This window comes from Saccopteryx leptura, chromosome 4 (genome assembly GCF_036850995.1).
Source record: "Saccopteryx leptura isolate mSacLep1 chromosome 4, mSacLep1_pri_phased_curated, whole genome shotgun sequence".
NCBI lineage: Eukaryota > Metazoa > Chordata > Mammalia > Chiroptera > Emballonuridae > Saccopteryx > Saccopteryx leptura.
The window spans coordinates 117,389,525-117,415,156 of record NC_089506.1 but is presented as its reverse complement, the minus strand read 5'-3'; the positions used below and the strand labels follow the sequence as shown (position 1 = coordinate 117,415,156).

General features: G+C 37.6%; 1 pseudogene; it reads right to left on the bottom strand.

Moving 5' to 3' along the window:
- Nucleotides 1-3,070: 3,070 nt before the first annotated feature.
- LOC136404226 (heat shock factor protein 2-like) overlaps nt 3,071-25,632 on the bottom strand; it is a 36,834-nt pseudogene continuing 14,272 nt past the window's right edge.

Sequence of the window (25,632 nt, the reverse complement as noted above, 5' to 3'; positions counted from 1 at the left end):
TTTGGATATTGTTCTACTATCCAGTCAGCCACGTATGTCTTTAGTCTCTTTATTTTGGTGCCCACCTGAGCCTGATGCCTGGGTGTGGTAAGAACTCAACAGAAGAACAATGAAGCCTGAAAGCACTTCCGTCCTGGAGCCCTTGTCCTGAAACCAGATAGTTCAGTTTCTCCCTGTATGTCTCTGGCACTTTTTGAGTTTCTGTCCCTTCACTGGAGCTTATGGTGAATGTTAGTGAGTGAGTGAGGGTATCTGTGCTCATGCCCTCGAAGAGGACTCTTAGGTTTACAGCAGTTCTGTGCCTCACCGGCATGAAAACCCCACCAATTTTATCATCTCGATGTTGTGGGAACTCCTCTTTCTGGTGCTGGTGTTCTGGGCTGGGAGGTTTTGTTAGAGGCTGGGACTCCTCACTCCTCAAGGGGACTTCCATAGTCAAGATTTTTCTTCCATTTCTGAACTGCCCCATGTGGGTGTACAGCCAGCCTGTTTTGTGTCTCTGCCTCCTCCTCAAGTGGCTTCTTCTACAAATCTTTAGTTATTGGAATTCTGTTCAGTTAGTTTTCAGGTGGTTCTCAAGAGTTATTGTTCTTTAATTTAATTGTAATTTTGACTTAGTTGTGGGAGAAGGAAGCGAGCACAACGTTTACCTCCTTCACCATCTTGATTGGTCTGGAAGTCTTCAAATGGGTCATTGACTCCTGGCTTTGTATTCAGTGATTCAGTCAGGCTCCTTTTACCTTGAGCTCCTGCATCACTCCAGGCCTCAGACTTTCAGGCAGGAGACAGGGGGAAAAAATGACTGTACAAAACAAAGCCTTTCTTAAACACTTTGAGCTATAAGTGAAAGTCTTTTTGCTTTTTACCATGAATTGGGAAAAACTAAAAATATGGGCATGGCTAAGTGAAAAGGAAACCAATAAATATAATCCCTGCAAGGGCAGAAACTTCTGTGCAACAATTCTGTCCCTTAGATGTGAGGCAGGAATCTTTTACAGATGGCTTAGTGTCTCTGTCCTAATTGCCAATCTCTAGTGATATACCTAGCTAAATTAACATTAATAAATGCAGGTAAAATAAAAATCTTTTCAGGCAAACAAAATCTTAATTTTTCCTACACCACCCTAGAGGGAATTATGCAAAGTGTGAGTTAGTAGGAAAGTTATTTCAGGTGGAATATCTAATATGCAAAAAAGAATGCCTCACAATAAAATTGATAAATGCTTGGGAAAACCTAAACATATATGGACTGTATGTATACCACTAATAATATCTAGTTTTTAATGCAAAAAATTCTAGTGTAACTAAAATATTGCTACTCAGGAATAGAATAATTAACAGGGTGAACTTCTAAGGCAATATGCTTTGTTACAGAAGTCAGATATAAAAGATCATATGAACTCACTTATTTTTTTTAAAAAAAGTCGTATTGATAGAGGCAGAAAATAGATCAATCATTTACAGTGGACAGGTTTAGTGGAAGACTACAAAGAAATAAAAGGGACCCTGGTATGAAAGAAATGGTATGTATCTTGACAGGAGAATTATTTAAGTGCCTGTACAGTGAAATACTAATTTGTCTCATTATATCATATAGCCTCATTTCTTTTTAAAATTATATTTATTTTACTAAATATTATGGTTAAACCCCTCCTAACCAAAAAAAAAAACAAAAAAAAAAAACCCACCCCCCAAAAACGTCTACTTAAAACTAGTCCAACTTGGCCCTGGCCGGTTGGCTCAGTGGTAGAGCATCGGCCTGGCGTGTGGGGGACCCGGGTTCGATTCCCGGCCAGGGCACATAGGAGAGGCGCCCATTTGCTTCTTCACCCCCCCTCCTTCCTCTCTGTCTCTCTCTTCCCCTCCTGCAGCCAAGGCTCCATTGGAGCAAAGATGGCCCGGGCGCTGGGGATGGCTCCTTGGCCTCTGCCCCAGGCGCTAGAGTGGCTCTGGTCGCGGCAGAGCGACGCCCCAGAGGGGCAGAGCATCGCCCCCTGGTGGGCAGAGCGTCGCCCCTGGTGGGCGTGCCGGGTGGATCCCGGTGGGGCTCATGTGGGAGTCTGTCTGACTGTCTCTCCCCATTTCCAGCTTCAGAAAAATATAAAACTAGTCCAACTAGGTGAAATGGGCTGATCCCATCCATCCCCTTTTATGTATACAGAATTGGAACCATATCAGACAGCAAACTCTCATGTGTACTTTGCCTTTCCCGTTGAACATCAGTGAACTTCTCTGGACCAAGGTACAAATGAAATTTTACAACAGGGTCCCCAAACTACAGCCCACAAGACGCATGCGGCCCCCTGAGGCCATTTATCCAGCCTCCGCCGCACTTCCGGAAGGGGCACCTCTTTCATTGGTGGTCAGTGAAAGGAGCATAGTTCCCATTGAAATACTGGTCAGTTTGTTGATTTAAATTTACTTGTTCTTTATTTTAAATATTGTATTTATTCCTGTTTTGTTTTTTTACTTTAAAATAAGATCTGTGCAGTGTGCATAGGGATTTGTTCATAGTTTTTTATAATCTGGCCCTCCAACGGTCTGAGGGACAGTGAACTGGCCCCCTGTGTAAAAAGTTTGGGGACCCCTGTTTTACAAGATACAGGCACTTTATGTTACCAGTTTTAGAAATAAGCCAAGTGAAAAATACTTAATAAAAGTAGCCGGAACAGAGAAAGCTTTACCATTCTTTCCAGTGATTTACACTCAAGGCAAATGGACAGCATCAAACAACTAAAACAAAAATTTAACTGGGGTTAATGGGCATATATAAATAATTCAAATTTACTACAATTGGAGAAGAATGACCATCTGATTCCAAATTAACAATATGACATCATGTGCATTAAATTGTGTGTACCTACATAGCTGAGTAACATCTGAGAGTTTTGCAAGGGTATGTGGTTGGTGAGAAAAGCAAAGGTGCTTTTGATTCCACAGTATCCAATTAAACAAAACAAAGCAATTAACCAAAAAACAAAACAAAAACCACAGGTACCAAATAATACTTTAAAATAAATAGTTCATCATTCTGATGAATATATACATGTAGGGTCCACTTCTTGGGAACTTAGCTGTCTGAAAGTGACATATCACCATCCAGAGGTGCAGGAGCAAGTTCACACAAATAGGACAGTGCAGTTTCATTAGTGTCAGCCTTGATCAATGGCTCCAGGTGAACAGGCCTACTTGGTTCTGGGTGCAGCCTGCTATCCAGAAACTCATTAACTTCTATGGACTTATCTACAGTGGACATAACTCCAGATGATGCTGGGATCCCCTGTTCAGCAGTAGAAACAGTGTTCCAATAAAAAATGCAAGCAGTGGACAGGCAGTGTACCAGAGAAGCTGTTTATCTGTTTTGGGTTTAGATGTTCTTCTCTCTTCTGAAACTGGAAAAAAGGAACAATTACATTGTTCTTGGTGGTTCCTAATCCTTTATTCTTGGAATCAACCAGGAGATCTGGGTCTATGCGAAACTGTCTTCCTGACAACATGGCTCAGAATCCCTCTAAACTCCCATCATTACTGTCAAGAGAACCTGACAGCTCATTCTTTTCCAAAAGATTGATGTTGTCATTTAAAATGAAATCCATCATGGTTACAGGATCTTCTGTGTTCATACTGGATGAGCCATTTAGCAAGAAGGCACTAGACATGACAGGGTTGGTGCCATCACTGTCTGAATTTAGGGATTCTCTGGCTGGTTCATTCCGATCTCCACCTTGAATGACAGGTGCACTCATCTTCATTGTCATCTTCAACAATGACACTATCAGGGTACTGGCTATAGTTGGAGGAATCAGATAAAATATTCTCATTAGTTTCTGGAAATAACTAGAATATTTTCATCTGCATTATCATCGGTAATGTCATAAATAATAATGTCATCTGAAATCTGCTCCTTTGGTTTTAAACCCTCAGTCCTACTGTGTGGAACTTTGTGATGGTGATTATCAACTGGTTTTTTGTTTGTTTGTTTGTTTGTTTGTTTGTTTTGTATTTTTCTGAAGCTAGAAACAGGGAGGCAGTCAGACAGACTCCCGCATGTGCCCGACCGGGATTCACCCGGCATGCCCACCAGGGGGTGCCCATCTTGGGGCGTCGCTCTGCCACAACCAGAGCCATTCTAGTGCCTGAGGCAGAGGCCACAGAGCCATCCCCAGCACCCAGGGAAACTTTGCTCCAATGGAGCTTTGGCTGTGGGAGGGGAAGAGAGAGACAGAAAGGAAGGAGAGGGGGAGGGGTGGAGAAGTAAATGGGTGCTTCTCCTGTGTGCCCTGGCCGGGAATCGAACCTGGGACTCCCGCACACCAGGCCGACATTCTACCACTGAGCAAACCGGCCAGGGCTCAACTGTTTTTTTTTACTATATGCTGAAACAGATTCTTCTTTTGGGCTCCATTAGAGGCTTTTACATATTAAACTCACAAATTGGTTATTCTGAACCAATGTAACAATGAACTGGACAATCTTCTGAATAACTCGCTGTTGTGCATGTTTTGCTTGTCATTCTGACACCTCCTTCCAAAAGGACTCATATTTTACTTTGTAATTCAGAAAGCTTGTACTCATTAGTTTCTTGTTTTATTTGAACCTTCTGAGTATGACTTATAATTTTTGTTAAATCTTCCTGGCAAATTTTATTTTCTTCTGGTTTTGAAGATGAGATCTTCCTTTCAATATTCTTCAACAAGTCATCCTAGCCTTGTTTGAAGTAAGGATGCTGAAATTCAACAGGACCATCTTGTTCTTGCTTTACAATTTCAGAGTCAGTATGTACCACTTTTGGAGACCATACATATTCAGTTGCCTCACAAAGCTTGCCATGTTATTGTGCTTAAAGTATTTGGGAAGAACTTTTTTTACAAATCTTTGTTCATCCCAAACCAGAAAACTTTGACCATTCTGGCTCCAGGCGATAAACACATTGGTGTGGGTTTTCTTCACAAGTATCCACAGCTTGCTGAGGAAAGCTAGCATTTTCCAACTCTGCTTTATTGTTAACAAGGTGCAGAGATTCCAGATTCCACACCCAGTCTAGCCTTACTTCCTAACACCACTCTTTTTTAGGGTGGACTGTTCCTGCAGGTACTTGTTATCATAGTAATGATTACAATAATAGATAACTTTATTGTTTAGCATTATGCAAAAGAAGTTTATATGTATTCTTTTATGTAATCATCACAATTGTTTGTATTTTCATCCACATTTTCTATGTAAGAATAGTGGAATGCATACCTGGTACTTAGATGTTATAGATGTTGAGTCTCTAATTTTAACTTTTGGGAGCAAAACAGAAGTATTACTGCATTATTTTTATTTCAAATTTGCAATTGTTTAGTGGCATAGAAAGAATACCATTACTGTAGATAATAAATAACCAAATGTTCAGATATCCTAATAGAAAATACTGTACAAATTATACCCCATATATACTCAAGTAATAATAAGATTTAAGTGAGTGAGATTTTAATGTCAACCATTTTTTATTTGACTGTCTTAATACATTATTTAAGATGACAGAGTAGATGAAAGTTACGCTCACTTTTCACAAGACCAAACTGGAATTACAACAAAAATATAGAGTAGTCAACCTGAAAAAACAACCAAAGACTAGCTAAACAGAAGTCTATAACCAATGATTTACAGAAGATGCCACATCAAGACTGACAGGAAGGGTGGAGATATAAATAAGGTTGACCCTGCAGCCATGTGTGGTGGCCGAGACTCTGGAGGGATCTCTCACTTCAACGGTTCCCCTTAAGAAGTAGTGTCTCAATCCCATGCTGGGCTCCCCCTCCCAGAGCACCAGAACTGGGGATAGGTGTCCACATAACACCTGGCTGTGGAAATCAGCAAAGATTCTGACTGCCAGGGAGAAATCGGAATTTCCTAGATACCCAGGCACACTCTTAAAGGGTCAGTGAACAAAATCTCATTTCAAGTCACTCACCCTGGGCTCTGGTGGAGGAAGGTCAGAACAGGCAAGAGTCCTTTGAGGAGAGATCGGGTTTTGTGGCTCTGGTGAAAGAACTGAAGAGATAACAACCAGGGTCCATGTGCAGAGCCCTGCGCCCACAGCAAGGATGCCATCTTTCTTGGGTGGAGCACACTCCTTTATAGGACATTATTGTGGGAGAATGAAATAACTCTGACCTCTGAACTCCTTGTCACTTGCCCTGTGAAGTTCACACCCTATGGAGCAGTCAGCTGCCTGGGCCAAGGGTGCAGAGACCCAGGAGTGTCAGTGACTGAGTTCTGTGGCTCTTGGGTGGGGGCCATTAACCCCACCTTCCTGTGAGAGTTGCCTGCCTTCTGCCCCCATGGAAGATCCACTAACTCCATACTCCCAACTCCTGGTGGCTCTGTCCTGAAGAGTTTGGGCTTTCCACAAGATCAGGGCAGAATCTAGGACAAACTGAGCCATGAAGCTTTAAGATGGAGACATTTTTTCCTTGCATGCTGAGACCTCACTACACACAGCAAGTTTTGGTCTGTTTGATCTTGATAAATTCTGCTGAGCTCACCCTGATGACCCCATGAAACTCCACCCACCACAAAGGTCTTCTGGCATTCAGCATTTGGCAGCTAGCCTTGGTGTGTGAAGAGACATGTTGAGTGGCCTTAGATCTGAGTTTGAACCTATATCAATCTGATGAACATCATTTGATATTACTAGGTGACTCACTGAGAACCTACTTCATGCAACTTGACTACTGTCGGAGGCTTTTTCATTGACTAAGCATAACACATAGCCCATAGGCAGAAGCAGAAAGAGACAGATTTTTGGGTGCCTTAGACCTTTTGATGACCTGCACTTGGGCTCAGTGTTGGTATAGGCCAGTCACGGTGTGCAGTTAGGCTCTTCCTACACATACCCAGGCTGAGCAGAGGCAGCTACAAATTGTGGATCACTTTGTAGCTCCAAGCAGGTTGCCCAGGGCCAGTCACAGGGAGCGTCTGACATGGACCTGCACCAGAGTCCATCCTAAGATGTCCCAGAACTAAAACAGTCAGTAATCAGATTCAGATAAAATTAGAGCAAGATCCAATTAGTTCTACAAGTGGCACAACCAAAGGGAGACATTGATAGGCACTAGACTCTGCTTAGACAAATTTTGCTTTTTGGAGGGGGGTATTTTTATTTTATTTTTTAAATTAATTTTAATGGGGTGACATTAATCAGTCAGGGTTCATAGGTTCAGAGGAAACATCTGCAGGTTATTTAGACATTTGATTATGTTTCATGCCCATTACCCAAGGTCATATAGTCCTCCTTCACCTTCTATCTGGTTTCCTTTGTGCCCCTCCTCTCCCCCACCCCCGGTAACCACCACACTCTTGTCCAGTCCCTGAGTCTCATTTTTATGTCCCATCTATGTATGGAATCATATAGTTCTTAGTTTTTTCTGATTTACTTATTTCACTCAGTATAACGTTATCAAGGTCCATCCACATAGTTGTAAATGATCCAATGTCATCATTTCTTATGGCTGAGTAGTATTCCATAGTGTATATGTACCACATCTTCTTTATCCAGTCATCTATTGAAGGGCTTTTTGGTTGTTTCCATGTCTTGGCCACTGTGAACACTGCTGCAATGAACATGGGCTGCATGTGTCTTTACGTACCAGTGTTTTTGAGTTATGGGGGTATATTCCCAGTAGAGGGATTGCTGGGTCATAAGATAGTTCTATTTTTAATTTTTTGAGGAACCACCACACTTTCTTTTATAATGGTTGTACTACTTTACATTCCCACCAACAGTGGATGAGGGTTCCTTTTTCTCCACAGCCTCTCCAACATTTGCTATTACCTGTCTTGTGGATAATAGCTAATCTAATAGGTATGAGGTGGTATCTCATCGTAGTTTTGATTTGCATTTCTCTAATAACTAAAGAAGATGAGCATCTTTTCATATATCTGTTGGCCATTTGTATTTCTTCCTGGGAGAAGTGTCTGTTCATATTCTCTTCCCATTTTTTTATTGGATTGTTTGTTTGTTTGTTGTGGAGTTTTATGAGTTCTTTGTACATTTTGGATATTAGGGCCTTATCTGTGCTGTTGTTTGAAAATATCATCTCCCATTTGGTTGGCTGTCTGTTTTGTTGTCAGTTTTTTTTGTTCTGCTGTGCAAAAGCTTCTTAGTCTGATGTAGTCTCATTCATTTATCTTTGCCTTCACTTCCCTTGCTTTTGGAGTCAAATTCATAAAGTGCTCTTTGTAACCAAGGCCCATGAGTTTAGTACCTATGTTTTCTTCTATGTAATTTATTGTTTCAGGTCTTATATTTAGGTCTTTAATCCATTTTGAATTCATTTTAGTACAAGGGGACAAACTGTGGTTGAGTTTCATTCTTTTGCATGTGGTTTTTCAGTTTTCCCAGCACCATTTGTTGAAGAGGCTTTCTTTTCTCCACTGTGTGTTATTGGCCCCTTTATCAAAAATTATTTGACCAAATACATGTGGTTTTATTTCTGGACTTTCTATTCTGTTCCACTGGTCTGAGTGTCTATTTTTCTGCCAATACCATGCTGTTTTGATTGTCGTGGCTCTATAATATAGTTTGAAGTCAGGTATTGTAATCCCCTAGCTTCGTTCTTTTTCCTTAGGATTGCTTTGGCTATTTGGGGTTTTTTATAGTTCCATATAAACCTGATGATTTTTGTTCCATTTCTTTAAAAAATAACATTGGAAATTTGATGGGAATTGCATTAAATTTGTATATTGCTTTGGGCAATATAGTCATTTTGACTATATTTATTCTTCCTATTCAAGAACAAGGAATATTTTTCCATTTCATTATATCTTTTATGATTTCCCTTAACAATGCTTTGTAGTTTTCATTATATAAGTCCTTTACATTCTTTGTTATATTTATTCCTAAGTATTTTATTTTTTTGTTGCAACCATAAAGGGGATTGTTCTTTTGAGCTTGTTTTCTGATGTTTCATTGTTGGCATATAGGAAGGCTATGGACTTTTGTATATTAATTTTGTATCCTGCGACCTTACTGTATTGGTTTATTGTTTCTAGTAGTCTTTGCGGTTTTCGATACACGATCACATCGTCTGCAAAAAGTGAAACCTTTACTTCTTTTCCCAGTATGAATGCATTTTATTTCTTTCTATTGTCTGATTGCTCTGGCTAGAACTTCTAGCACTACGTTGAATAAGAGTGGAGAGAGTGGACAACCTTGTCTTGTTCCTGATTTTAGGAGAAAAGTCCTCAGTTATATGCCATTTAATATGATGTTAGCTGATAAATTACCATAGATGGCCTTTATTATGTTGAGATATTTTTCTTCTATACTCATTTTGTTAAGTGTTTTAAACATAAAATGATGTTGTATTTTATTGAATGACTTTTCTGCATCTATTGATAGGATCATATGGTTTTTGTTCTTTGTTTTGTCGATATGGTGTATTACGTTAACCGTTTTACATATGTTGAACCATCCTTGTGATTCTGGGATGAATTCGACTTGATCATGATGAATTATTTTTTTAATGTGTTGTTGTATTTAATTAGCTAGTATTTTGTATAGTATTTTAGCATCTGTATTTATTAGAGATATTGGTCTGTAGTTTTCTTTTTTTGTGTTGTCCTTGACAGGTTTTGGTATGAGGGTTATGTTGGCCTCATAAAATATGTTTGGAAGTATTGCTTCTTCTTCAGTTTTTTGGAAGACTTTGAGTAGTATAGGAACCAAGTCTTCTTTGAATGTTTGATAGAATTCACTAGTATAACCGTCTGGCCCTGGACTTTATTTGTGGGGAGGTTTTTAATAGTTGTTTCTATTTCCTTCCTGCTTATGGGTCTGTTTAGGCTTTTTGCTTCTTCATGACTCAGTCTAGGAAGGTTGTATTCTAAAAATTTATCCATTTCTTTTAGATTGTTGAATTTAGTGGCATATAGTTTTTCGTAGTATTCTACAATAATTCTTTGTACATCTATGATATCTGTGGTGATTTCTCCTCTTTCATTTTGGATTTTGTTTATATGAGTCCTTTCTCTTTTTTCCTTGGTAAAGTCTTGCCAAGGGTTTGTCAATTTTGTTGATCTTTTCAAAGAACCAGCTCCTTGTTCTATTAATTTTTTCTATAGTTTTTCTGTTTTCTATTTCATTTATTTCTGCTCTGATTTTTATTATCTCCTTTCTTTGGCTGGTTTTGGGTTGTCTTTGTTCTTCTTTTTCTAGTTCCTTAAGGTGTAAAGTTAAGTAATTTACTTGGGCTCTCTCTTGTTTATTCGTATAGGCCTGTAGTGATATGAACTTCCCTCTTATTATTGTTGTTGTTGCATCCCAGAGATTCTGATATGTTGTATTGTTATTTTCATTTGCCTGTATGTATCTTTTGATCTCTGCACTTATTTCTTCTTTGACTCACTCATTTTTTAAAAGTATGTTGTTTAGTTCACACATTTTTGTGGGTTTGTTTACGTTTTTTGCTGTTGAATTCTAGTTTCAAGGCTTTATGATCAGAAAATATGCTTGGTATAATTTCAATCTTTCTGAATTTGTTGATGTTATTTTTGTGGCTTAACATATGGTCGATTCTTGAGAATGTTCCATGTACAGTAGAGAAAAATGTATACTCTGGCACTTTGGGATGAAATATCCTGCAGATGTCCATCATATCCAATTGTTCTAGTGTTTCATTTAAGGCCAATATTTCTTTATTGATTTTCTGTTTGGATGAACAATCTAGAGCTGTCAGGGGTGTATTGAGGTCTCCAAGTATGATTGTATTTCTGTCAGTTTTTTTTTTTTTAGGTCAGTCAGTAGTTGTCTTATATATTTTGATGCTCCTTGGTTTGGTACATATATTTTAAGAAGTGTTATGTCTTCTTGATTCAATGTCTTCTTTATCATTATGAAATGACCATTTTTGTCCCTGACTACTTTTGCTGTCTTGTAGTCAGCATTGTTAAATATGAGTATTGCTACACCTGCTTTTTTTTGGATGTTATTTGCTTGGAGTATTGTTTTCCAACCTGTCACTTTAAATTTGTTTTTATCCTTGTAGCTTAGATGTGTTTCTTGTAGGTAGCATATAGTTGAATTTTTTTTCTTAATCCATTCTGCTACTTTGTGTCTTTTTATTGGTGAGTTCAATCCCTTTATGTTTAGTGTAATTATTGACATTTGAGGGTTTCCTATTACCATTTTATATATTGCTTTCTTATAGTTTTGTATCTTGTTTGGTTCTTCTCTTTTATTTTTCTATCATTTGTTTTTGTTTGGTTATAATTCATACTTCCTTTCTCTGTTACTTTTTTTTCAAGCCATGTACTTCAGTGTTGGTTTTTTCAGGGATGGTTACCATTAAGTAATGAAAAGAGTACATACCGTGTTCACTGTAGTACATTATCTCATGAGTGCTTCTGCACTCCATTGTCCTTTGCTACTGTTAATCTTTGTCCTCTCTTTTTTTTTCTTTGTCACATATTAATCTTGTTTTTATTGCGATCTTGATGAAGCTTTTACTTGTAGTTTTGTTTTGTTTTGTTCTTTGTGTCTGGTTGGAAAACCCCCTTTAGTATTATATTTCCTGAAGTGGGGGTTTTCTCGTGATAAATTCCCTCATCTTTTTTGTATATGTGAATGTTTTTATTTCTCCTTTATATTTGAAGGATAGCTTTGATGGGTATAGTATTCTTGGCTGAAAGTTTCTCTCTTTCAGAACTTTAAATATTGGGGTCCACTTTCTTCTAGCTTGTAGAGTTTCTGCTGAGAAATCTGTTGATAATCTAATGAGCCTTCCTTTATATGTGTATTATTCTTTTCCCAGGCTGCCTTGAAAATTTTTCTTTGTCGTTGGTTTGTGCCAATTTCATTATGATGTGCTTTGGAGTAGGTTTGTTAGGGTTAAGAACTCAGTGTTCTGTTTGCTTCTTGAATTCGAGGCTTTAGTTCTTTCCAGAGGCTTGGGAAGTTCTCATCTAGTATTTGCTTGAATATGTTCTCCATTCCATTTTCTCTCTCTTCTCATTCTGATATACCCATTATTTTTATGTTGCTCTTTCTGATGTAGTCAGACAATTCCTGTAGGGCTATTTTATGTTTTTAAATTCATGAATCTCTCTCTTCTCTCTTTAGTTCCTCTAGTTGCCTGTCTTCTATATCACTAATTATCTCCTTTATCTGGCCTGTTCTATTGGTTAAACTTGTTACCTCATTTTTCAGTTCATGAATTGAGTCTTTCATCTCTGTTTGATTTATTTTCATAATTTCAATTTCCTTGGTGAAGTATTCTTTCTGTTCATTGAATTGTTGAATTGTTTTTTGAGCTTCCTAAATTGCCTTTCTGTGCTTCCTTGTATATCCCTGAATATTTTTAGGACTTCAATTTTAAAATCTCTGTCATTCAACACCAAGGTTTCTAAGCTATTGAAATTTTTTTCTATAGATTTTCCCTCATCTATCTGAGCTACATCACTGTCTTTTGTATCCATGATATTCGATTCCTTTTTCTTTAATAGCATTTGAGAGTAGTATTGTTAATAACACTAATAAGAGTTTATAAAAAATTTTTTGAGAAAATGCAGTGAAAAACTGAAAATTCGATTGTGCTAAGAGGAACAAAAATACATAGAATGGAAGGCCTGGGTTGGAGGAAGTGACAAAGAGGCAAAAAATGAGGCAAGAACTTACAAAATGCAACAAGGAAAAAATTTGGATCAAGAATAAAATAATTTGTAAATTATGGTTGAATGAAAGAAATAGTGTAAGAGAAAAGAAAAAAAAAGAGAAAAAAATACAATAAAAAATAAAAATTTTATTGTATTAAGTGGCACAAAAACTATAGAATGGAGAACTGGAATTGGGGAAATGTTTGAGATAAAAAGCAAAGTAAAAAGCACACAAAATGCCCCAAAGAAAAAATTTTAATCCAAAAATAAAGCAATTTGTTTGTGGGTAAGATTCAAATGAGAGAAAAAGTAAGAGAGAAAAGAAGAAACAAAAAGAGAGAGAGAGAAAAAAAGTTGAGTTAAGTGTTTTGGAATGTAACCCTCATAGAAAAAAAAAGAATAAAAAATGTAACACCTATGGGTAATAACATTCAAAATGAAAAGAAAAGAATAAAACAGAAAGAGGATAAAATGACCAAGGTGGAAGGAAAAAAAATTTTTAAATAAAAGAAAATAAATGGAAAAAGTTATAAAGACTGGATTTTTTCTGCTTTTGAGAAGCTATCTTTTTCCTTTTTCTTTTTTCTATTTTTGGCCAGTGGTGCTGTAACCCAGGTTCTGCCCTTTTGGCACTCTTAGGCATAGATTTGCTGTTGTGTCGCTATGGTGATGATATAAACTAGGCCTCGGTCCCATTGGTAGGCGGGGCTTGTTAGTGTTTGCAGGCTCCAACAATGGGAGAGTCCATTTTCCTGGAGCCTCTCCCCAAATCTCTCCTGCCTGAACCAGCAGCCTGGGACCCAGCTGTGAAGTTGCCCCAGCCACTGCTTGGAGAGCAAGAGGCTCTTAGAGCTGCCAAATCTCACCTCTATCTCCACTCAATGCAGAGTTCTGGGTAAGACTTTGCCAGCCAGAGCCGCCAGTGTAATCATGCAGGGCTGGGAGCAGATTGCCTTTCAGGTGTCTTTCTATGAGCCTCCGGGCATGTCTAGTATGCCTCAGCACTCTGTAGGTCTGCTCTCCAGAGGCTATCTGCAAGCTACCTGTGCACATTCCCTCCACCACTCCTGCAGTTCTCTTCCCCAAAACTGTGCTTTGTCAGCCTGTATGGCTGGTGGAGGTGCCGCACCCAGACAGGTCCGTGTGTAGGAAAGCTGGCTTTCATGCACTTCCCAAGTGCTGTTGTTTGGAAGCCAGGATTATTCAGAAACACTGGTCTCAGCCCCCACAGAGGGCCACAACTGACAGTCTCTGACCCAGCCCCTCCAACCAGGAATGCGGGCACCCACGTCTGAAGTGCCAGGTGGATCCACTTGCAGACTGCCCGTGCTTGCTGACCGGGATAGGGGAGTAAACAAGGCAACTGCTTGCCCACCTCTGTCGGGGTCTGCTGCTGGTGTTACCTCTGTGTGGGCTGAGCCATGGGCACACTCTCTCCTCGGCTTGAACGTCTCTGCCCTAGCCCAGCTTTTTCCATACCTCCAGCCCTTGCTTTCTCTCAATTCCAAGTGAAAGCAGCCCTTGCTCAGGTCAGTGAGGAAAGTGGAATACTCCTTTCTCCATCTTATTTTCTTCAGAGTAGGTTATATATTCAGCCACCTTTTCACCCAATCGTACTTTTGTATATGTATTTCAGATGCTCCTGAGATTGTTTTTTGGTCTCTAGTTGTTGAATTTGTTGAAGTTTCAAGAAGAGGTATCAAGAGCACTCCTCAAGGCATCATTTCTCTAATGTCACTTTTTCAAATTTTGCTTTTTGTGGTTAGCACCCATGCAGCAGCTTATACACTGTGGTCAGGGTTGATTCTCACAGCTAATTGGAGGATTGACCCCATACATGAAAGAGAAAATAGCAGCTTTGTTCAAAGTCAGACAGCATTACCTAATGCACAGACAAAATAGAAAGACAGAGATATGCGACCCAAATGAATCAACAAGAGAAATCCCCAGAAAAAGAACAGAATGACATGGAAGTAACCAAATTACCAGATGCAGAGTTTAAAAGAATGATTTTTAGGATGCTCAAGAATTTTAGAGCAACAATAGATGGACATAATGAGTACTTAAATAAAGAGATAGTAAGTATCAAAAAAGGACATTGAAATCATAAACAAGAACCAGTCAGAAATGACAAATACAATATCAGAAATAAAGACTGTATTAGACCTGTGGTGGCGCAGTGGATAAAGCGTCGACTTGGAAATGCTGAGGTCGCCGGTTCGAAATCCTGGGCTTGCCTGGTCAAGGTACATATGGGAGTTGATGCTTCCAGTTCCTCCCCCTTCTCTCTCTCTGTCTCTCTCTCTCCCTCTCTCTCTCCTCTCTAAAATAAATAAATAAATAAATAAATAAATAAATAAATAAATAAATAAAATTTTTTTGAAAAAAAAAAGACTGTATTAGAAGAAATCAACAGCAGGCAGGATGATGCAGAGGATCAACTCAGTGAATTAGAGGACAAGAAAAATGAAAGCACAAAAGCAGAGCAGCGAAACAAAAATAGGCATGAAAAGACTGAGTAAACTCTAAGAGAATTCTGTGATGACATGAAGGGAAAAGAAATCCTCATCATAATATTTATCAATAATAACCTTAAATGTAAATAGATTAAAGCTCCAATTAAAAGACATAGGGTACTGATAGACAAGTGGAACATCCAGAGGGCAGTTTGGAATTCAGGTATCTATCATTTTTTTTAACTCTGTGGTTACATATAAAAGAAAGGCAGTTATTAATTTTATAATGTCTGGTGAGGGGTGATGAGAAGAAAGAGAAGAGAAAATTGGAAAATCATTGTTTTTTCTGGAGAGAACTCAAGAAAATAACCTTGCCAAGAAAGACCTGAAGATGGTAGAGAGTAGGCAGATGCACAGACTCCTAGATCACACCACCAAACTGGATTACAAATTAATTTAGTAACAATCAGCATGAAAAACCAACTCTGGACTACAAGATTAGTTTGCAAAAACAAAGGAGCAAAGAAGAAGCCACACTGAGCCTGGTAGGAAGCACCAAGGAGCGGTGAGTCTCCCCTGCTTACAGGAACAAAGGGGGTGTGAGGCTGAGAGCCCAGAAGGGCTCTCATTCCAAGAAAAAGAGCAGAAAATATTACTCACAGCCACTTGCCTGGTGATCTGGGAATGAGGTGTGTTGAAACGGCTGGCTTATCTTCCAAAAGGAAAGGGGAGAAAGAGAGACAGACAGTGACTGGCAGAAGAATGCATGGGAGGACCTTAGAAGCTGGCTCATCCAGTGCTGGAGGCAGCCATAGCTGGGGGAGGGGTTGATCCTTCAATATAACACAAGGCTTAAGTGCTTCCAGATCATACATCTCCAGATATCTCTCCAGCTCCAATCAGCACAACAAGACACAGTTAAAAACAAGAAGTGGGGAGGAAGGGCAGTAACTCAGGTCTCCATGAAGATCTGAGATACACCTCCCCCTACTGAAGCAGAGAAAAAACCCTGCCCTCAGAGAGAGTAACTGGCAGATAAGGCCTTCAGAGTTTCAGGTTACACCCACTGCATTCCTGGATAGTTTCAAATAACCCCCCTGCTGAGATCAGTAAACAAGACTATCATCTGTTAAGAAAACAAACAAATCAAGACTTCAAAGCAGCCTAAATCTAAAAGTGGATTACAAATAACAGCTGATGCCAACCCAAGAAGACCTAAGAGTAACACAACTGGAAATTGGAGGCAGACAACACCAAACTAAGACTCAACCAGCCCTACAAACAACACACCCAAACACACAGACATAATGAGAAGTCAGAGAAGTGCAATCTAAATGAAACCACAAGAGAAATCTCCAGAAAAGGAACTGAGCGATATGGAAATAACCAAACTGCTGGATGCAGAGTTTAGAATAATGATTGTTAAGATGCTTAGGGATCTTAGAACAACAATGTATGGTCATTACAAACACCTTAATAAAGAGATAGCAAGTATAAAAAGGACATTGAAATATTAAAAAAGTATCTGTCAGAGGTGACAAATAGAATATCATAAATGAAGACCACAATGGAAGGAATTAAAAGCAGGATGGATAAAGCTGAGGATCAAATCAGTGAGTTGGAGGACAAGATAAACAAAGGCATGAAAGCAGAACAGAAAAAAGAAGACTAAAAAACTCTGAGAAAACTCTGAGAAAGCTCTGTGACAACATGAAGAGAAATAACATCCACATCATAGGGGTTCCTGAAGAAGAAGAGAAAGAACAGGGATAGAAACTTTATTCAATCAAATCATAGCTGAAACCTTTCTGAAATTGATGCAAGGAAGGGTCTCACAAGTTCAAAAAGCACAGAGAACTCTATTAAAGAGAAACCCAAAAAGACGTACACCAAGACACATCAAAATTAAAATACCAAAGCTAAGTGATAGAGAAAATATTAAAAGCTGCTAGAGAAAAGAAGGCTATCACCCACAAAGGAGCCCCCATAAAGACGACATCCAACTTCTCAACAAAAACACTTGAGGCCAGAAAGGAATGGCAAGAAATATTCAAAGCAATGCAGAACAAGAGCCTATAACCAAGACTACTTCATCCAGCAAGGCTATCATTTAAAATTGAAGGAGAAATTAAAAGCTTTCCAGACAAAAAAAACAAACAAACTCAAAAAATTCATTACAATGAAACCAATGCTGCAGGAAATGTTAAGCAGCCTATTGTAAACAGATCAAAGTGGGAAAAGAATATACCAAAAAAGGAATACAGCTTTAAAGAATAAAATGGCAATAAACAACTACATATCAATAATAACCTTAAATGTAAATGGATTAAATGATCCAATCAAGAGAAATAGGGTAGCTGTGTGGTCAAGACAACAGGACCCACACATATGCTGTCTAAAAGAGACACACCTTAAAACAAAAGATGCACATAAACTGAAGGTAAAAGGATGGAAAAAAATATTTCATTCAAATGGAAATGGAATAAAATCTGGGGTAGCAATACTTATATCAGACAAAATGGACTTTAAAGCAAAGACTATAGTAAGAGATAAAGAACGCCACTACATAATGATAAAGGGAGCAATCCAACAGGAAGATATAACCATCATAAATATCTACCCACCTAATATAGGAGCACCTATATATATAAAGCAGACTTTGATGGATATAAAGGGTGAGATCAACAGAAATACTCTAATAGTAGGAGATTTCAATACCCCACTAACATCACTAGATAGATCGTCAGGAAAGAAAATTAACAAAGAAACAGCAGACTTAAAGACACACTAGATCAAATTGATTTAATAGATATCTTTAGAACCTTTCACCTTAAGGCAGCAGAATATACATTCTTTTCAAGTGCTCATGGTACATTCTCTAAGATAGACCACATGTTAGGACACAAAAGCAGTCTCAACAAATTTAAAAAATAGAAATAATATCAAGCATTTTCTCTGATCACAATGACATGAAACTAGAAATCAACCACAACAGAAAAGCTCAAAAATACTCAAACACATGAAAAATAAATAGCATGTTATTAAATAACGAACGGGCTAACAATGAAATCAAAGAAAAAATAAACTAATTCCTAGAAACAAATGATAATGAGCAAACAACAACTCAAAATTTATGGGACACAGCAAAAGCAGTCCTGAGAGGGAAGTTCATAGCACTACAGGCATTCCTTAAGAAGCTTGAAAAAGCTCAAATAAGCAACCTAACCTTTCATCTAAAAGAAATAGAAAAAGAACAGCAAGTAAGGCCCAGAGGTAGTAGAAGGAAGGAAATAATAAGAATCAGAGTGGAAATAAATTACATAGAAGCTAAAGAAACAATATAGAGGATTAATGAAACCAAGAGCTGATTCTTTGAAAGGGTAAACAAGATCAATGAACCTTTAACAAGACTCACTAAGAAAAAAAGAGAGAGGATTCAAATAAATAAAATTAGAAATGAGAGTGAAGAAATAAAAACTGACACAATAGAAATACAAAATAGTGTAAGAAAAAATTATGAAAAAGTGTATGCCAAAAAATTAAGCAACCTAGGTAAAATGGACAAATTCCTTGAAACATATCATCTTCCAAAAATCAATCTGGAAGAATCAGAAAACCTAAGCAGACCGATTACAACAAATAAGATCAAAACAGTTATCAAAAAACTCCCCAAAAACAAAATTCCTGGGCCCAATGGCTTCACTGGTGAATTCTACCAAACATTTAAAGAAGATCTAACTCCTATCCTTCTCAAGCTATTTCAAAAAATTCAGGAGGAAGGAACACTTCCAAGTTCCTTTTATGAGACAAGCATAATTCTGATTTCAAAACCAGGCAAAGACAACATAAAGAAAGAAAATTATAGGCCAATATCCCTGATGAATTTAGATGCTAAAATCCTCAACAAAATATTAGCAAACTGGATCCAGCAATACAAGAATAAAATCATACATCATGATCAAGTGGGATTTATTCTGGGGAGGCAAGGATGGTACAGCATTTGTAAATCAATTAATGTGATTCACCACATAGACAAAAGGAAGAAGAAAAAACACCTGATATTTTTAATAGATGCAGAAAAAGCATTTGATAAAATCCAGCACCCATTCATGATCAAAACTCTTAGCAAAGTCGGAATATAGGAAACATACATCAACATGATAAAGGCCATCTATGACAAACCCATAGTCAACATTATAATTAATGGAAAAAAATTAAAAGCAATTCCTCTAAAATCAGAAACTAGGTAGGGGTGCCCCCTTTCACCACTCTTATTTAACTTAGTACTGGAAGTCCTAGCTACAGCAATCAGAGAAGAAGAAGAAATAAAAAGTATCCAAATTGAAAAAGAAGAAGTAAAACTATCATTAATTGCAGATGATATAGTACTGTATATAGAAAACCCTAAAGTCTTAGTCAAAAAACTACTGGACCTAATAAACGAATTCAGCAAGGTGGCAGGATATAAAATTAATGCACAAAAATCAGAGGCATTTTTATACATGAACAATAACTGTCAGAAAGAGAAATTAAGGAAACAATGCCCTTCACTATTGCAATAAAAAAAGTGAAGTACGTTGGAGTAAATTTAACTAAGGAGACTAAAGATTTGTACTCAGAAAATTATAAAACATTGATAAAAGAAATCAAGGAAGACACAAACAAGTGTAGGCATATACCGTGCTCATGGTTAGGAAGAATAAACATAATTAAAATGTCTATATTAACCAAACAATTTATAAATTGAATGTAATACCAATTAAAATACCAATGACATACTTCAAAGATATAGAACACATATTTCAAAAATTTATATGGAACCAAAAAAGAGCATGTATAGCCTCAGCAATCTTGAAAATGAAGAATAAAGTGGGAGGTATCACACTTCCTGATATCAAGTTATACTACAAGGCCATTGTACTTAATAAAGCTTGGTACTGGCATAAGAACAGACATATAGATCAATGGAACAGAACAGAGAACCCAGAAATAAACCCACAGTTCTATGGACAACTGATATTTGACAAAAGAGGTAAGAGCATACAGTGGAGTAAAGACAGTCTCTTTAACAAATGGTGTTAGAAAAACTGGACAGCTACCTGCAAAAAAATGAAACTAGACCACCAACTTACACCATGCACAAAAATAAATTCAAAATGGATAAAGGACTTAAATGTAAATCGTGAAACCATAAATATCCTAGAGGAAGACTTAGTCAGTAAGCTCACTGGCATCTATCACAGCAATATCTTTGCTGAATTATCTCCACAGGCAAATGAAATAAAAGTCAGGATAAACAAATGGGACTATATTAAACTAAAAAGCTTTTGCACAGCTAAAGACAATATAAACAGAATAAAAAGACAAACCACACAATGGGAGAACATATTCGACAATACATCTGATAAGGGGTTAATAACCAAAATTTATAAAGAACTTGTAAAACTCAACACCAGGAAGAGAAACAATCCAATAAAAAAATGGGCACAAGTAATAAATAGACACTTGTCCAAAGAGGACATACAGATGGCCAGTAGGCATATGAAAAAATGTTCAATGTCACTAATCATCAATGAAATGCAAATTAAAATCTCAATGAGATATCACCTCACACCAGTCAGAATGGCACTCATTGACAAAAGAACACACGATAGGTGCTGGTGTGGATGTGGAGAAAAGGGAACCTTTCTACACTGCTGGTGGGAATGCAGACTGGTGCAGCCACTGTGGTAAACAGTATGGAGATTCCTCAAAAAATTAGAAATGGAACTGCCCTTTGACCCAGCCATCCCACTTATGGGAATATATCCCAAGTACACCATGTCACTGACTGAAACAAAAAAACGCACCCCCATGTTTATGGCAGCATTGTTCACAATAGCGAAGTCTGGAAACAGCCCAAGTGTCCGTCAGTGGACAAGTGGATTAAAAAGCAGAGGTACATATACATAATGGAATACTATGGGGCCATGAAAAAGAAGGAAAGATTACCTTTTGCAACAATATGGAGGGACCTGGAAACTATTATGTTGAGTGAAATAAGCCAGGCAGAGAATGAAAAATATCATATGACCTCACTCATTTGAGGAGTCCAAGGAATAATGAGAACTAAGGAACAGAATTGAGACAGAGGAAAGATCAAAGAGAACAGAGTAAAAAAGGACAGAAGGAATGGGGATTATAGGATGGGATAAATCTGAAGGGAAGGGGGGAGGGCACTCTAGGGAGGGAGGAAAGGGAGATGTTGAGGGAAATAGGGGGAAGGGGGAGGCATTCGCAGTGACCCTAGAATCTATGTAAACACAATTAATTAAAAAAATATTTAAAAAAAGACACACGGTAGCTGCATGGATAAGAAAACAGGACTCATACAACTGCTATCTACAAGAGACACACCTCAGAACAAAAAATACACTCAGACTGAAAGTGAAGGGATGGTTAAAGTATTTCATGCAAATGGAAAAGAAAAGAAAAGCTGGGGTAGTAATACATACTATATCTGACAAAATAGACTTTAAAACAAAGGCTATAGTAAGGGACAAAGACGGTCAATAGATAATGAGAAAGGGAGCAATCCAAGAGGAGGATATAACCATTGCAAATACTTATGCACGTAATATAGGAGCACCTAAATATACAAAGCAGTTTTTGATGTACATAAAGGGTTTACAGAAACGCTATAATAGTAGAGGATTTTAATACCCCATTAACATAAATGGATAGTCCTCCAGACAGAAAATTAACAAAGAAACAGAGGCCTTAAATGACATACTAGAACAACTGGATTTAATCAATATCTTCAGAACCTTTCACCTCAAAGCAGCAGAATATACATTCATTTCAAGTACTCATTGTAAATTCTATAAAATAGACCACATGTTAGGACATAAAACAAGTCTCAATAGATTTAAAAAGGCTGAAATCATATTAAGCACCTTCTCTGATCACAGTGGCATGAAACTAATAATCAGCTACAAGAAAAAAACTGAAAAACATTTAAATACTCGATGGTTAGGCCCTGGCCGGATGGCTCAGTGGTAGAGCGTCGGCCTGGCGTGCAGAAGTTCCAGGTTCGATTCCTGATCAGGGCACACAGGAGAAGTGCCCATCTGCTTCTCCACCCCTCCCCCTCTCCTTCCTCTCTGTCTCTCTCTTCCCCTCCCGCAGCCGAGGCTCCATTGGAGCAACGATGGCCCGGGTGCTGGGGATGGCTCCTTGGCCTCTGCCCCAGGCGCTAGAGTGGCCCCGAAGGGGCAGAGCATCGCCCCTGGTGGGCAGAGCGTTGCCCCTGCTGGGCGTGCCAGGTGGATCCCGGTCGGGCGCATGCGGGAGTCTGTCTGACTGTCTCTCCCCATTTCCAGCTTCAGAAAAATACAAAAAAAATATATAAATAAATAAATAAATAAATACTCGATGGTTAAATAGCATGCAATTAAATAATGAATGGGTTAACAATGAGAGCAAGGAAGAAATAAAAATTTTCTTGAAACAAATGAAAATAAATATACAACAACTCAAAACTTACAGGACACTTCAAAAGCAGTCCTGAGAAAGAAGTTCATAGCATTACAGTCATACTTTAAGAAGTAAGAAAAAGCTCGAATAAACAACTTAACCTTGCATCTAAAAAAAAACTAGAAAAAAACAACAACAAATAAAACCCAGAGGAAGTAGAAGGAAGGCAATAATAAAGATCAGAGCAGAAATAAATGACATCGAGGCTTAAAAAAATACAAAAGATCAATGAAACCAAGAGCTGTTTCTTTGAAAAGGATTGGCAAAGCTTTAACCAGATTCATCAAGAAAAAAAGAGAGAGGACTCAAATAAATAAAACTAGAAATGAAAGTGGATAGGTAACAGCTGACACTGCAGAAATACAAAGGATTGTAAGAAAATACTATGAAGATCTATATGCCTGAAAGTTGGACAATCTAGGCGAAAGGGATAAATTCCTAGAAACATTCAATCTTCCAAAACTCAACATTGAAGAATCAGAAAACCTAAACAGACCAATTACAACAAATAAAATTGAAACAGTTATCAAAAAACTTCCAGCAAACAAAAGTCCTGGACTAGATGCTTTCACAGGTGAATTTTCCCAAACATTCAAAAAGAACTAACACCTATCCTTCTCAAGCTATTTCAAAAAATTCAAGAGGAGAGAAGACTTCCCAGCTCCTTTTATGAGGCAAGCATTATCTTCATTCTAAAATCAGGTAAAGACACTACAAAAAAAAAACAAAAAACAAAAAACAAACAAAAAAAAACACTATAGCTAATATCCCTGATGAACTTAGATGCTAAAATTATCAACAAAATATTAGCAAACTGGATCCAGCAATACATGATGATCAAGTGGGATTTATTCTGAGGAGGCAAGGCTGGTACAATATTCACAAATTAATCAATGTGGTTCATCACATAAACAAAAGGAAGGATAAAAATTACATAGTTATATCAATAGATGCAAAAAAAGCATTTTATAAAATCCAGTACCCATTTATGAGCAAAACTCTCAGCAAAGTGGGAATACAGGGAACATACCTCAACATGATAAAGGCCATCTATGAGAAACCAACAGCCAACATCATTCTGAGTGGAAAAAAACTAAATTAATCCCCTTAAGATCAAGAACAAGGCATGGGTGCCCCCTTTCACCACTCTTATTTAACATAGTTCTGAAAGTCCTAGCTACAACATTCAGTCAATAAGAAGAAATAAAAGGCATCCAAATTGGAAAAAAAAGAGTAGAACTATCATTATTTGATGAGGACATGATACTGTACATAGAAAACCCTAAAGTCTCAGTCAAAAAACTGCTAGACCTGATAAATGAATTCATCAAGGTGACAGGATATAAAATTAATATTCAGAAATCAGTGGGGTTTTTATACACCAACAATGAACTGTCTGAAAGAGAAATTAAGGAAACAATCACCTTTACTATTGCCACAAAAAAAAAAAAAATAAAGTGACTAGGAGTAAATTTAACCAAGAAGGTAAAAGACTTGTATTCAGAAAATTATAAGACATTGAAAATAAAAATCAAGGAAGATACAACAACGTGGAAGCATATATCGTGTTCATGAATAGGAAGAATAAATGTCTTTAAAATGTCCATATTACCCAAAGCAATTTATAGATTCAATGCAATTCTTATTAAAATACCAATGACATACTTAAAAGACATAGAAAAAATATTCCAAAATCTATATGGAACCAAAAAAAGAACACAAATAGCCTCAGCAATCTTGAAAATAAAGAATAAAGTGGGAGGTATCACACTTCCTGATGTCAAGTTATCCTACAAGGCCATAGTAATCATAACAGTGTGGTACTGGCACAAGAGCAGGCATACAGATCAGTGGAACAGAACAGAGAACCCAGAGATAAACCCACACCTTTATGGACAACTGATATTTGACAAAAGAGGTTAGAGCATACAATGAAGTAAAGACAAGTCTCTTTAATAAATGGTGTTGGGAAAATTGGACAGGTACATGCAAAAAAATGAAACTAGACCACTAACTTACACCATTTACAAAAATAAACTCAAAAAGAATAAAAGATTAAAATGTAAGTTGTTAAACCATAATCATCTTGGAGGAAAACATAGGCAGTTAGTTAAACTCTCCGATATCTCGCTTAGCAACATTTTTGCTGATTTATCTCCACAGGCAAGTGAAATAAAGGACAGGATGAACAAATGGGACTTTATCAAACTAAAAAGACTTTGCACAGCAAAAAACACCATTAACAAAATAAAAAGACAACCCACAGAATGGGTGAACATATTCACCAATACATCTGATAAGAGGTTAATAAAAACTTACAAAGAACTTCTAAAACTCAACACCAGAAAGGTAAGCAATGCAGTTAAAAATGGTCAAAAGAACTGAATAGACACTTCTCCAAAGAGGACATACAGAGGGCCAGTAGGCATATGAAAAAATGTTCAATGTCACTAATCATCAATGAAATGCAAATTAAAAACACCATGAGATATCACCTCACACCTGCCAAAATGACACTCATTAACAAATCAACACACAATAAGTGCTGGTGAGGACGTGGAGACAAGGGAATCCTCCTGCCCTGCTGGTGGGAATGCAGACTGGTACAGCGACTGTGGAAAACAGTATGGAGTTTCCTCAAAAAATTAAAAATGAAACTGCCTTTTGACCCAGCCATCCCACTTTTAGGAATATATCCTAAGAATACCAAGTCACTGATTTAAAAGAAGATATGCACAGTCATGGTTATTACAGCATTGTTTACAATAGCTAAGGTCTGGAAATATCCCAAGTGTCCGTCAGTGGATGAGTGGATTAAAAAGCTGTGGTACATATACACAATGGAATACTATGTGGCTGTGAAAAAGAAAGAAATCTTACCTTTTGCAACAACATGGACGGACGTGGAGATGATTGTGCTAAGTGAAATAATCCAGGCAGGGAAAGAAAAATATCATATGATCTCACTTGTATGTGGAACCTAATGAACAAAGTGAACTGAGGAATGGAACAGAGGCAGAGG